Genomic DNA, 14884 nt, shown 5'->3' on the forward strand with positions numbered 1-14884 from the left:
TCCTCCTGCTACAAAACAGTAACTGAAATCCTGCATAAAACCCGCGTTGAAGAATTCAACCTGAGTAATTGCAAGATGCTTTCATTGCAAATCAGGAATTTTACCGAAGAGATGGGGAAGCGATGCGCTACAGTAAGTTATTTCCTGCTCTCTCGTGGTTCTCAATAAAGCAATGTAGTTCAGATTTCGTTTATGAAATTGATCTAAACCGCCTAATAATCAATTATTCAATGAACAGCTAAAGGTATTCGACCTCAGTGACAGCGATAGAACAAAAATCGACGAGGAATATGTGACTACCATTCAGAGCTTCGTGAAATATCATCCTGAATGTCGCCAACACAAACCGATCTTACCGCGCTTGAATGGCGTAGACAGGAACACTTTAAGGAAACAATTGCATTCGTCCGGTAAGACGATATTTCCGCATAAATATGCATCTATACATTGGGATTTGGCCCCCTTATTCCTTCACTTCATATTACTTATCGTGTTCGCTACGTCTTGGTAAAATTGTAGGTAATTACATAACACTAGGAGTTAACCCAGGTAAATGTAACTTGGCTCACTTGTATGTATTGAAGTTTAGAATCCCCGTGAAATTAATTACTGAGCAAAGTATTCTTCGTAAATAACAACAAAATAGCAACATTTATATCTGTTCCATATACACAATATTTATAGAACACGATATTTGGTCGTGGAGAACCAACGATATTTGGCATAGAAAGATGGATGATTTTGAGCTGTCATAACTCCCTGTCGCAACTATGGTCGGAATTGGGTCAAATATGACCTGCGGCGTTTGCTAGGTAACCTAACAATTCCCTTACGTAGCTGGATAAATTTGAAGAATAGAAATGTTCCAGATAAAGACGGTTTTATGGATCAATCTTTCATGTAATCTCAGAAGAAACTGCATCCGTCCTACAGTGAAAATTGATGTAATGAAACGGCGAAGAAATATATTATTTAAAAAATATTACATGATGTATGGCCAAGGAGTATCCATGATCTTGTTATTGCCATTGCAATAGACGTCAGTCCAATTCCGGCAAACATGAGCCTCTTCCAAACTTTGCTATCATCGAAAGCTGCGTTATCAAAAAATCCTACAAAACTGTCCTGAAACAAAGAAAAAAATGTAAGGGTTCCAAATCTTGCAGAGGAAAGTCACCGTACTTGCTAGGTAATTCAAAGCTCGGAGCGCTTAGTCTGTAAATTTCTGGGCCTTATGACAAAATGTGAATTGAAAACCGAATTGTGAAGTGCAAGCTAAGTTTCATTATCGATAGATGGTATGGGCTCTCGAGAGCAGATACACAGTACCTCAAGCTAAACGATAATTCCCAAATCCTTATCAGGGCATGCAAAATCGCTTACCCATCCTCCATTTTCCCCTATCCACTTTCGTCTTCTCCTACCGATGTAATTCCCGACTGACTGTATGATACCTTCTATATTATCAGCGTGATGCTCTTCCTCGTTTTTGCGAGCAAGAATGCTACCCAGCACAAACACAAATACAATCCGACCCCAATTTTCTTGGGTATCTTTAAAAATTTCATCAGCTATCATCAGAAACATCCGCTCATCCGCAGAATATTCTTCATATTTTTCATCGACTTCAACAATACTGTATCGGAGACGTTTAGAGATTGCGTTTACGACAGTTCGATGTCGCTCGAACATTTCATCACCAACTCGCCGTAAGGTTGTCTCCGCATTCGTATTTGCTTTAACGCTTGGTCCGTCTAGTTCGTACATGATAAAATTCCTGGCCAAGGAATATGCCCCGGATATAATATCATCCTTTTCTTCAGTGACCGATGGTGATACTCGTAATAATTCCATGGTTTGAAGATAACAGCGAGTCAGAGCTCATTCAGATATCTAAGCTAAGCTACTTTGAAAATTAGGATCCAAGGATTTGCTAATTCATTATTATGAGACACTGATGATGGGGTTGAAATTACGAATTAGAACATATTCTCTGGTAACCGCAAAGAAAATATTGCCTGTTTCACTATACATACCACATTAATGATATTTTTATGTTTCCCAGACCTTGCATGATAATGTTTCGGATTAATTACTATTCAAGGAAAATTCATTAAGAGATTTACGTTATTTTGAAACTAGCATCAAAGTATTTGTTGATTTATTTTTATGAAAAAACTACCAATGCGGTTGAAATTACGAATTGGAAACTAATTGCGGTCTACCGCAAATACAATACTTCCAGTTTCATAATACATACACCATTGATGATATTTTTATGTTTCTTCAACATGATCTATTCATCATAATGTTTCGGATTGATTACTATTCCGGGGAAATGGCTACCAAATTTCGCATCGGTCATATAACTATATTACTGTAATTTCAGTGCTCGCTAATTAAATTTTACAACTCGACTCGAATCATTATAGCAAACATAGTCGATTCGGATTTCAGCACTCGAATTAGTGCACTAGGCGCATCGAAGAAATATCGACTCCTTGAATATCCAATTCTAAATGGTCACTATGGCAAATGTCAGAGCAAATTTCATGTATAGCAATGTGAATATTATGAATATTATTCATTTTTCAGGGATATTCAATCTCGCGATTCGGAAGGGATCAGATAACGTGTTGTTATTTAGGTTTTAGGCAAAACTAGGTCCATAATACTAGTTTTCTAATCATCTTACAACCGCTACTTCTCTTACTTGAGCAGAAGTTTACTATGCCATGATAGTTAAATGTTGATAAGTACTTTTTCAACGACCTTGATGAAAGGTAGCAGTTTATTCTAAATTGTAGGCTACTGTGAATTTTCGCGATGCTGAATGGCTATTGCAAGGAAAACATGACTAAATAAATCGAAAAATATTGCAAAGTTAGGCTATGCGATATTAGAGTTCTAAAAATTGCCCTCGACATGAGCCCGTATGTTGGATTTATCGAAAGTAAACGAATGTCATTTCTCACTACTATCGACAGCGCAATGGCGAGTAACGTTTTACTCGGTCGGAAATAGCTATATACTTCTACTTTAATTGAAAGGAATTATCGGACACCGTAGCTTCATGTCCTGTTCATATTGCATGCTGTTCATTTATTTCGAGAGGTCGCGATTGGTCACCCATTTTGTGTTACTGAAGAAGTTGCTAACGAAAGGGGCTCGATAACGATTTACTCCCGCATTTATCAAAATATACTCTGGTAGGGCTTGCCTACCAACAGAACTCACTTGAAAGATTATGATTAAAACCAGGGATGAGCAAACTACGGTTAGCGGATCGTATGCGGACAACATTCTAGTGGCTCACGATAGCATCAAGATATATTTGTAGATATGGACGAAATGTATTCAAAAAATATATAATATTTTGTCGACCTGATTAAACTTACTATGTTACTTTTTTTTTTTATTGCTGGTGCAATGACCTGACTTCGGGGGCGCACGCATTTTCAAAGGTAGTTTATAAAAATATCATGAATTCAAAATGGCAATGACTTATTTCGTATCATGAATGTGATTTTAGATTGACAACTCCAGCACGTTTATTACTTTAAGCGATTTATTTGGAATAAGCGATCCATGCGCGTGTTAAGTAGATTCCGCATCTATAGGTGCACTGGACAGTAGGCACAATATTAACTTATTCATAACTACCGCCACGACGCGAAGCAATCTAAAATGCGACGAGTTGAATATAAACGCTTTTTGCAGTAAAGAAACGATCAAGAAGTAACGTAAACTGTAAGACTTGTAATGTAATGAAGTCGTTGCTGATTTCAAATTATGAGCTGCCAGATAAAGTAACCGAATTAATTAAATATTTAGGACATCAGTAAATTACGTTCGTCTTCACGGAAGAACGTGCAGAAAGCAAGTTTTACATAGTAAGACATAGCTGACGGGTAAGTAAAGGTTGCTTGGTTATGATGCTGGCAGCAGGTACCATCAGCAAATCTATAACCAGATTGTCGTGCAGTTCTAAGAATCTGTACAATCCACTTCTTCACTTATTTCCGCAAATTGGTTATTGAGGATAAGCAGCTTATAAAACTCGCTAAATTTTTATGACGTTATAACGAATACGTTATCGTGAAATCAATGCTTGATTTGTTCTAAATATATAGGCTAGTTATCATCTTCATGCCCTCGCCTACGCGTTTTGGCTCATCATCCTAAATAGGCTATAGTGCGTAACGCGAATGGATTCATATGTTGCATTCGACCCTCGAGCCAAAACAAGCCGCAGGCATTTTAGTTGCAATTAAATTACCCTTGTTCTCGACCTACAAAAATTATGCTGGTATTTGATTGAAGGCCAATGTGTCAGCCGTTGTGAGTTTATCGCATTGGCGGGCGACGATGACACTACAAATAACAACTGTACGTGTGCACAGGTTCGTGTTACCACATATTGTAGTGTTGCGACATAGGCCGGACGCATCAGTCCAAATCCTGAAAGCGAGAAAAGGCGCTCTGATCTTATTTGATGCGGAATTTAACCCCACGGAATCTCAAGTTCGTGTCCACCGGACTGACAGCTGTGTCATAGATGTCTGCGGAAAAGAGCTCATTCGATTTATTGGGGTCGTCAATATTCAACGAAAATCGGGCTACATAATTGTGCGCGGGTCGCATTGTTAAATGCGAATTGGTTAGCATCCAGCTACACATACTGCGCTATATCGATAAAGCATCAATGCTAGTTGAATATGCTCGTTTGTACGTCGATAATGTTGATGGCACACTCGTCGCTTATTATTGCTCATGATTTACAGAGCCACTTACATTGATCGTTCGTTGTACGTCTGTAATGGTACTGGTACACTCGTCGCCTCGCCTTACAATTGAGAGCGCGGGCTCGGAAGCGTACGGTAGCCATCTCTAATTTAATGGTAGCTTTCTTGAGGCCGGAAAATGGACCTGAATCCTTTTCTGAGGTCAATAGGGACCATTATCATGTGGATATCCCGAAAAATATATGGTGATTGTCGCACCAATAACAAATGTGTTTTCAATGCTTGCCCCTTATTAGACAACCTTTTTTAAAAGCTTCAATACGGACAGGGATTAGCAGCGAGCACGATAGTGTAATGGTTACGGAGAATGTTAATCGTCGCGGAATCGATGTTGCATTAATTAAATATGCGTCAATGATTAGTAATAACGAACCTAATTAGAGGTAGCTAGCAATAGCTTAGTCGTATATGAAGTTCATTCAATGTTTGTTGCTGACAGCCTTTTAAAAGCTTCAATACGGACTAGGACAGTGGTTCCCAACGTGGGCGATATCGCCCCCCAGGGGGCGATTTGGCGATCTAGGGGGGCGAAAATGACGAAGGGGGCGATAGGGGGGCGAAAATGGACAAAGGGGGCGACGGGGGGCGAAAATAGCGAAGGGGGCGATAGGGGGGCGATGACGCGTCAAAACGGCTGACCTTTTTTTTTTTTTTTTTTTTTTTAGTCGTCCACCTAGCAATTCGGAGAGAAAAAACGTTATTTGCAGCTCTGAGCGGAGAAAGATGACCTTTTCTTTTTTTTTTTTAGTCAACCCGCCGGTGATTACAGTCTGTATGCCCAATTATCGGTGCACAAAATTCTGGGGGGCGATGATTGGTGTTGACTTTGAAAAGGGGGCGATGGGTCGAAAAAGGTTGGGAACCACTGGACTAGGATATCAGCGAGCGTGATAGTTTGCCGAGGCTGACAAAAACATTATCGCACTTATTATCATGTAGATATCCCATCTAATAAATGGTGATGGGTAAGATATTAAAAATGTGTGATCAATGTTTGTGCTCTATCTCATTTCACAGCTGACAGCATTTAAGACCTACAATACAGACGAGGAATTCATGTCGACGCGATAGTGTAGTGGTTACAGTTCTGATCTACAAGCCAGGAGGTCCTCAGTTCGAGTCTAGGGTAGGCTATGTTTACATGATGCAGCGATTTCTGAATGGCGGGTAGAATTTAAATAATTAAAAAAAAAATTAAAAAAAATTTGAAAAACTAGCGGGATAATTCAAATTTGAATGTGGGCGTGGATGGACACGTGGCCTCTTCTCATTGGCGGGCCCTTAAGGCGCTTATACATACTACTTGGACGTCACTTTCAAGCGCTTGTCAGGAGCAAAGGTTTGGAAGAAGAGTTTGGAAGAAGAGTTTGAAACCATGCGACAGTTCTTTGGACCCATATGGTTTGATGTTTCCCACAACTGCGACGGTCGAAGCCGATTTCTCGAAAATCAACTGGGAGAAGGGTCCCTACCAGACGTCACTGACTGATTTTTATTTGGAAGCCATTCTTCAGGCCAAAGACTTTGTGAAGAAAGTATTGGAAAGGTAGATCAAGATCACTGATGATGTCGATGTGTTTAAGGACATGAATACATGATAATAACATATTTTCGGTGAAGTTTTCTAGTAGTATTAGGGCTTAAAAACACCTTCAATTCTTATTTTTGGAGATTCTCTAAAACTAAAATTTGAAAACATCCAAAACTAAGCTATTTTTGTTATTTTTCGAGAAATCCAAAAATAAACAGGGCTGGTGATCTCCAAAACAAGAGCCAATTTGAAAATAGATAAGGTCATATTCGGAATCAGCGCCCTTCAGAACCCTCAAACCCACTCTTACTTTGTCTGCCTATAAATATGTGTTGACCAGTGTTATTCACGATTTTCATTCGCACTTGATCCTCATTTTCATTCGCACCATTCGCACCACCTTCGTCATTCGTATTGTGATTCTTTTCATTCGCACAAGTGTGCGAACCGTCACACAGGTTGAAAAGCACTGCTATGGTATGCTTTTTGTTGTTGATGGTTGCTTTTCGATATTTATGTAAGGGTAAAATGCTTTGTCTCATTCTTGCTTGGTAACGCGACATCTTTGTGATCTGAATTATGATATTCGCACTTTCGTGCATTCGTATATTCCTGGTCATGCTTTTGTATTTATTACTTCAATTTATAATGCTATATCTTCATATTTGCTTCGCAGTCATCTTAATAAAGTCACGAATGGCAGTATATGTACGGACAGTTGCCCGTCGTTTGAGTGTGCAGTAGGGTTGTTCAAAATTTGGAAAATGTTTGGAATTCTGCTTGTCCATCGCTTATTCTGTAGATTATTGTTAAAAAACAATAATGGGCTTGAAAGAAGCTCCCAGGAAAGCCGCTAACATTTGTCTAAATGCGTTTGAAAGTCGTTGTTGAAGAGTGGGCGGGCAACCGACAGCAGAGGCGGGCAATCACGAAACCACGGTTCTTGATTGGGTAATCGGCTAAGCTTCACTGATTACTGCAACAGCTGACTCGGATTCGGGAGCTTCGCTTTACTAAATTGAAAGTCTGTTTTGCTGAGGTAGAGTCTGTTAGTAGCGGTTGTGGTTCTGTACAAGCGCGTTGTGTGTTGATGAGTCATTAGTAGTACTGTAACACGTGTTCTTTGAATGCTTCAGAGTCGATAGCAGTAGTTTATGCTTTGGAGCAACAATAGTGCAGTCATGGCAGAGGCAAAACGGCGAAAGATTGCACACATGCCGCAGCGAAGAACAAGATCCAAATCTGAGCAGTACTTGGTCGGATATACTTGCGATTACATCTGTGGCTCGAGATTACCTACTATACGAGAAGGAATGAGTTACTTGCTGCATCTGAAAGAGCATTGTCCTCAGTCAACCCCTACTCATGAACTATGTACTGTGGTGGTGGATGATGTAATGACAGTGTGGAAAATGGCGAGAATTGCGACAATGCAGAAATCACATGTGGTGCGATCACTTCAAAACCTTCACGAAAGATGGCGTGATCTGAAGAAGAATCCAAAACAGGAAAGTGATCCCAAGGGTAAGAGGAGAATATTCACTGATGATTTGGACAAGCTGTGGGATATTGGAAGTAGAGATGCCATAACAACAATAAAAAATGACATTTATCTATCACACGAAAGAAAGCTTGAAGACATTGCATTTTATGAAGATCAACGCAATCTCGCCAGTCAATAATGTTGGGAAGAGACAAAATTCTGGCTAAATACCTCAAAAAGAAAACAGCAGCCATTGCAGATCAAACTGTTGAAAACGTTTCACACGACTCAAGTTGTGACTATGTTGATTTAGCATCATCGTCATCTTCAAAAGAGGGTGACAGTTTGAGTTCAAGTTCTGACTATGATGCTGATGTTGGACTTGGCACCCCGTCCCAATCCAATAAACTGATGGCACCTAAAAATATTATGAAAAATACGCATGTTTCCCAAGCTCTGGATCGATTGCAAGTAACTGACAACGATGCAACGATGCTGATGGGAGCATTTATTAAGGCTTGTGGAGGAGATATAGCCATGTTCTCCCTGTCAAGATCTTCAACGAAGAGAGCCAGGGAAACAAATCGCCTGGAAATATCTAAGGACATTTTGGAAAAATTTGCCGAAAATAGACCACAGCATGTTGCCATTCATTGGAATGGAAAGCTCACAGAGGATAGATTAGGTAATCGATATGAAGCTTTGTCAATTGTTCTATCTTGTCAACCTCAATACTCGGAAGGAAAACTACTTGGAATTCAGAAGATACAAAATGCGGCAGGTCAGACACAAGCTGAAACTACTTTCGACATAATTAAAAAGTGGGATATACAAGATCCTGTAACAAGATGCTGTAACAGCTTTGGTTTTTGACACCACAGCAAGCAACAGCGGCTGGAAGAAGGGTGCAGCGAAGATCCTTGAGGAACTTCTAGGAAAGAAGGTTTTTTACCATGCGTGTCGGCACCATGTGTATGAGCTAGTAGTCAAAGACGTCTGGAAATGTTTATTTGCAAAAGCAACAACCGGACCAGAGAACACATGGTTTGCCCACCTTAAGAAGAGCTGGAGCAGTCTTGACAGAAAACAGCAATTCAAGACTCTGACTATTCCTATATGCTTTAAAGAACGAGCAGCAATGACAGTTGAGAACTTCAAGCTACTACTCGCCAGAAAAGATTTCTTCACACGGGATGACTACAAACAATGTGTGACTAATGCTTTTGCTCTTCTCGGTGCAGATGGAGATATACATCATCACAAACCTGGTGCAACACACCATGCAAGGTGGATGGGCACAATTCTGTATGCTCAGAAGATGTTCATGTGGGCTGATCAGTTACATTACAAATCTGAAGAAGTGGAACTGCTGCATCGCTTCAATTTATTTTTAGTTCTCTTTTATATCCCTGCCTGGGTTGCTTCCAGCATCGGTCGTGATGCAGCCGACTTGAGATTCATCCAGGACATGTTGAGTTACAAGGAACATGATGAACAAGTTTCCAAAGCTGCTTCACAAAAGCTTTTATAGCATGACTGGTATCTCGTGGAGGAAACCGCTGTATATGCCTTGTTTTCGCCGAGTGAAAGCAATGAAACCCGAGAAAATATGGCAAAGACGCTCCTACAGGTAGAGCGAACTTCAAGTTTCACGAGAGGCCCGCCCTCGTTGAATGCAACTGTACACATCAACAAGGACACTACTTTGTCTGATTTTATTGGGCCACAGTCGTGGTACATATTTGATGTTTTTGAATGCTCTGGGGCGTGGCTAGCTCAACCGGTTGATGTTTGGCACTTATCAGAATCCTACACCAGAATGAGCTCCTACATCAGTTCTGTCAAAGTCGTTAATGATGCCGCAGAACGAGGTGTAAAGCTAAGCACAGACTATGCTGCAATCTTGACTGACAATGAACAACAAAGAGACAGTCTGCTTCAAGCTGTGGAACAGCATAGGAAGACCGTTGGAGACAGCAGGAAGTCAACTCTAATCAAAAGCCTGTAATCTGCAACTTGTGCCTGACAATGTAACACTGATCTGCAACGTACTTTTTAAATGTCTTTTGTAAATAGTGCTTTTCGCCTTCATTCAATTGTGAATAAAAAGTGTAATATGCGTTTGTTTATGGGTGAGACGTCGACCAGTCATAACAAGTACTACTGAGATGTTGACTCCTGGTGGTAAATTTTTGAGTTTCACTCACTGTCAGTAAGTTTTGGAAAGGTTGAAGGTAGCAATATGCATGCATCAAGTTTATTCTTATCTCAACTAGCGAGAGCACCTGTGCAATACATAGCACTTTCTGCAGGTAGATATTAACTTAGGCGGTTGCGATGTTGTACTATGGACTCTTGATGACAACATTAACAAAGGCAATATATCATGTCTGTAATGCCACCAACAGCAACGACTGCACAACAGCACGCAAAAATCGTTACCAGCAGTGTTCTCAAAGTCGGTCTTTCAGCCAATCATTAGCTTATTGTTACCGGCTTCAACCAATCAGGATTAATGGCTTCTCTTTGCCCGCCCACTTCATCGATTCCCCGCCCACTCGCCGACGGCTACTTTCAAACGCATTTAGACAAATGTTAGCGGCTTTCCTGCGAGCTTCTTTCAAGCCCATTATTGTTTTTTAACAATAATCTACAGAATAAGCGATGGACACGCAGAATTCCAAACATTTTCCAAATTTTGAACAACCCTAGTGTGCAGCCATAGCGTCCTCTATGGTGTGGACAAAAGCTCACGGCTCATTGCGATTCGTCTACGTCACACTTTCCCCTTGGCTAAAGGCAATTTGACGGCTATTTTTGACCGGCTTGGCGACCATTAATTTAGCAAAACAGGTATCATTCGAAAGCTTCAGCTGTACTGATTACGAAAATTTAAAATATATTCCGTTCATGGCCCTGGAACCCCCCAACTAGCCTCGAATATTTCATCGTTATGGAGATTGGCATTGTGGCGGAACAATGCTGTCCGGCAAAACGAGACAGCAACTCAGGAGCAAATGAGCAGCTGCGCAGCGAGAGGAAGAGTGCTCAGCTCTCTGCATAACGCTGGCAGCATGAACAGCAATTCAGCACTAAACGAGCAAGCGCCTGCCAATTTAAACAATTATTTTCTCGAAAGTTTGCTCGAAAAATTCAGTTTTCCGTTTGTGAATATTTAATAACACTCTGTTGTGAGTTTTGCCCGCAATCTCACAATAGCAATAACGGAATATACTCTACATGTAGGAAGTCAGAGAATCGTGCTTAGTCAATCAATCAATTATTTACATCAACGAAACTGCTATAAAGATAAAGAATGCTTCGATTTTTAATGTAAAAATCTATCAGACGTACGGGATCTATCTTGATTTGATAACCCTACGGTATCATAAACACGAAATCCGTCCGATTGGGGCATTGGTTACTGTATAACTTGTTCTTGAAATGATATTTGGCACACGTATAGAAACCGTAAATTCACCGTTAAGAATACATCTTTCCGGTCTAGCCGAGGCCTCGCTGAAATCGTTGGCTAAGCAACGGAAGATATTGATTTTATGGAATCATTGTAGCATTTGATTGTTCCAAAAAGTCTGCATGTGCTTCAGTATCGTGACATGATATGGCCTGAGTCAGTGGTTCCCAAAATTTTTCGTCTCGTGGACCAGTTGGCCGATATTTGAGCTAAAATTCCCCCCTATGAAAATGTTGCCTTAGACTAAAAAAGGTAGGCTACTTTTTACCGCACAACCATTTGTTGATTGAGCAATATATGGCCAAATATATTCAGTTACGTCCGGACTATGTTGAATGCGGACCGCACTACACTTTGGTAAAGTACAGCTAAATTTGACCGGTTTTTCAACGGTCGGGTAGCCGCCGACGAAAAATAAATCACCAAGTCCACTTGCGATGGCCTTGAGTTCAATCGATGAATTTGGTATGTCTTTCACGTTTGCTCATATGTTGGTTAAAATAGTAAACACTTTCACCAGCGGGCTTGTGCTGAATTCGGCTTGACTTTTTCCTGCTTAGTAGCAAATCGGTCGAGATCCTGTCACGGGCCCAACGAAATCGTCTCGCGAGCCTCACTTTATCAGGTGGTATAATATCTACGGAAGGCATTTAGGCATAAACCTATATCAGCTTAAAATCCGCCAAATAAACATACAAATGTGAAGAACTAGTTTCATACTTAACAGTTCTACCATTGAAAATATAAAAACCTTGTGAACCAGTGTATCTTCCGATACAACCCCAAAGTCAGATTCCCCCTAAATATTTCAAAATTCCCCTAAGAGGGGAATCCCCCCACGGTTGGGAACCACTGGCCTGAGTCGTCGCTAGTTACCACGTACATGTACAATAATATATGACTTCACGGAAATGAAGTGTTGGAATTATCATAGGTTCACGTTCGCGTTCACCCGAACCAGAACCTTTCAGAGGTTCGCACCATCCCTAATAGTTACCACAAAAGAATTGATATTTTATTCAAAAGGTACAAGTACAACAAGAATTATCATTATCATGAACTTCATTTTATTTTGAACTATGAGCTGCGGATGATACCTGACAACGGTTTTCAGCGACCAAGGAATCGATATTGGAACTACCGAGACCATGTACTAACTCAGTGGTTCCCAACCTTTTTGTCTTCATTCCCCACTTCAGATTTATTCCGAGCCTTCATCCCCCACCAGGACCGTAACAGCACTTTGTTAGCCCGGTCAAAATCGTTGGTATTGGGCCCCTAGAACCCCCTCACCCCCGCCGAGCCTGTACGCTTACTACTTATCAGCTACATTGGCTCTACTGTTCAGTGTGTCGCCCTATTTCGAGTAAACGCGCGAAGCGCGAAAAATTTATATAATTCGTGTTTGAATCGGCCAATATGATCGGAAATTGCATTTTGCTATCAATTATTTATCCCCTCTCTGCTCACGTAGTCAGATTTACCGGTACAGCTGAGTGAGGTGTGTTGGAAAATGTAGGACTCCTAAATAAGAATTTGACATCTTCGGGCTGACCCGTTGGTATATTGACTTGGTTATATTATGCTACTCCGTTACCGCCTATATCTGCTATGTCAAAAGATATGGAAATCGCTAAAACTAAAAGGCACACACGATTTCAAATTGGTATTGCTTTACTGGCGAGTAATTTTTCCCTGCGGGATGGCATTTGTCCTGTGGGGCTCACATCGCCAGGACAGTAACATTCGGCGCCAGCCATTTAGCCAATTAAATATATATGTATATTATATATATATCGAAGTTGCGGGTCACGTCAAGGGAATTCCTTCTCGGCTATAGTCTTCTCGCTGCTGATCGTTCTAGCACACTTCTCGGAATTGCGTGTTACATGGCCTATAACTTCATATGCCTTGGTGCGTCGTGTCGCAGTAATAGCCGAAGCCGAAGTATCCATTTCTATAAATTCTACATATTTTTGTGGGGAAATGGTACCCAATAATTAGCAATATTACATCGCGCACCCAGCGCGAAATTTGTTTGAAAAAGTGGCATAAATTTTAAAAGATACTTCAATTTATGTTAATTCACGAAATAAATTTGGGCTCTTCGAGCTCGTCCCCCACCAATTGGGGGTTCGGGGTGCGGCAATTACGGTTCTGTTCCCAACTACCCAGCCCTTTTGTCATCACAGAGCAGCTATTTGCTGGTTTGACTACACAAGACACACAACCACACCAGTACGCAAGACAATCGCCTATAACTGCAACATAAAATATATTGTGAGCCGATACCAGTAACGCTGAAAATTTCGCGAAAGCGTTATTTCACGTCAAACTAGTCGTGCTGGATGCGTTCGTGACGCCATGATTGGCTATCCAGAGTTAGAATGAGGCTTTTTGAACAACACGCAATATAATTTTCGTTACATAGGCTACATTCCAGAGCAGTTAACTGGTAACGGTAGTTGCGCATGTGTCTCCATGAATATGTAGACTGCTCTATATATAATTTTGAACAAATGCGTCTATTCCCCACCAGAAACCATTGAATTCCCCACCGTTTGGGAACCACTGTACTAGCTGAAAGACTATCTCCTTGTTAACATTTATATGACGTCATAATTTGATGCATTCAATGTAGCTGAATGCAAGTTTTTGAAATTCCTCGAAAAGCTTCAGATTTCAATATATATACATTATGCATTTATAAATTTAGGCTTAACATATTTTGGAAATCTGAAAAGACGACACTTTTTCAGAAATTTGAGACCAGCAAAACCGGAGAAGAATTCTCAAAAATCGGTGAACTTTTTCCACTTTGTGATCGGTTGACTAAAAAAAAAAAAAAAAGAATGGTCATCTATTCGTTCGAAGCTCAAAATATCGTTTGATCGTCATTGCTGTGCTAATTTACGGCATATCACTCGCATTTTGCTCTAAATATGACCTAAATTTTCAAAAAAGAGGACAAAATCTCAAAAAAGAGGACAAAAGGGCGTCCTCCGAGGACGCTTTCAAAAAAGTCAAAAAAGAGGACAAATCCTCTTAAAAGATGACGTATGGTAACCCTATGTAAATTAGAATGTATATTAAAGTTCCGTACCCCAAAATGTCTCTTTCAAATTATTTTCAGGCGAGAAAATTGCTGGCCGACTGCTATTCTAGTCAATGTTATCCATAAATAGGTTCGTCGCAATGCTACAGCAGTATATATGCCTTCCCACTCTAAGCAGTGATACATCAGTGACGTCAGGTCAGGGGAGGCAAGTGAGACAGTACCTCACCTTTCGTCACAATGAGTGAACGAGAATTGAGAAACCTTTAATCACCATTGATATTTTCTATCGACGACAAGAATTTGAACATTTTTCTTCCAAAATTAGACGATTCGCACAGCGTGAAGCGAGAGGTAAGGCACAGAAAAGCCAAGCCTCACCATTCATAACGCAATTTATCGTAAATAGCTTACTACAACTGATATGAATCGAATGACACTGCAAAGATTCTGGAAATCTAAACAGTGATCTACTTCTCAATTCTCAAAGTATTTAGCGGTAACATATAACGTTGCGCTACACGCCTCCATTTTT

The 14884-nt window shown here is 40.5% G+C and overlaps 1 long non-coding RNA gene across 2 annotated transcripts in view; it reads left to right on the forward strand.

The window, feature by feature from the left end:
• The window catches only part of LOC145452464 (uncharacterized), a 258146-nt gene that overhangs the window by 149077 nt on the left and 94185 nt on the right, over nt 1–14884 (forward strand). The gene's annotated exons all lie outside the window — the stretch shown is intronic.

This window comes from Botryllus schlosseri, chromosome 12 (assembly GCF_051294905.1).
Source record: "Botryllus schlosseri isolate E-star chromosome 12, Bs_hap1, whole genome shotgun sequence".
NCBI lineage: Eukaryota > Metazoa > Chordata > Ascidiacea > Stolidobranchia > Styelidae > Botryllus > Botryllus schlosseri.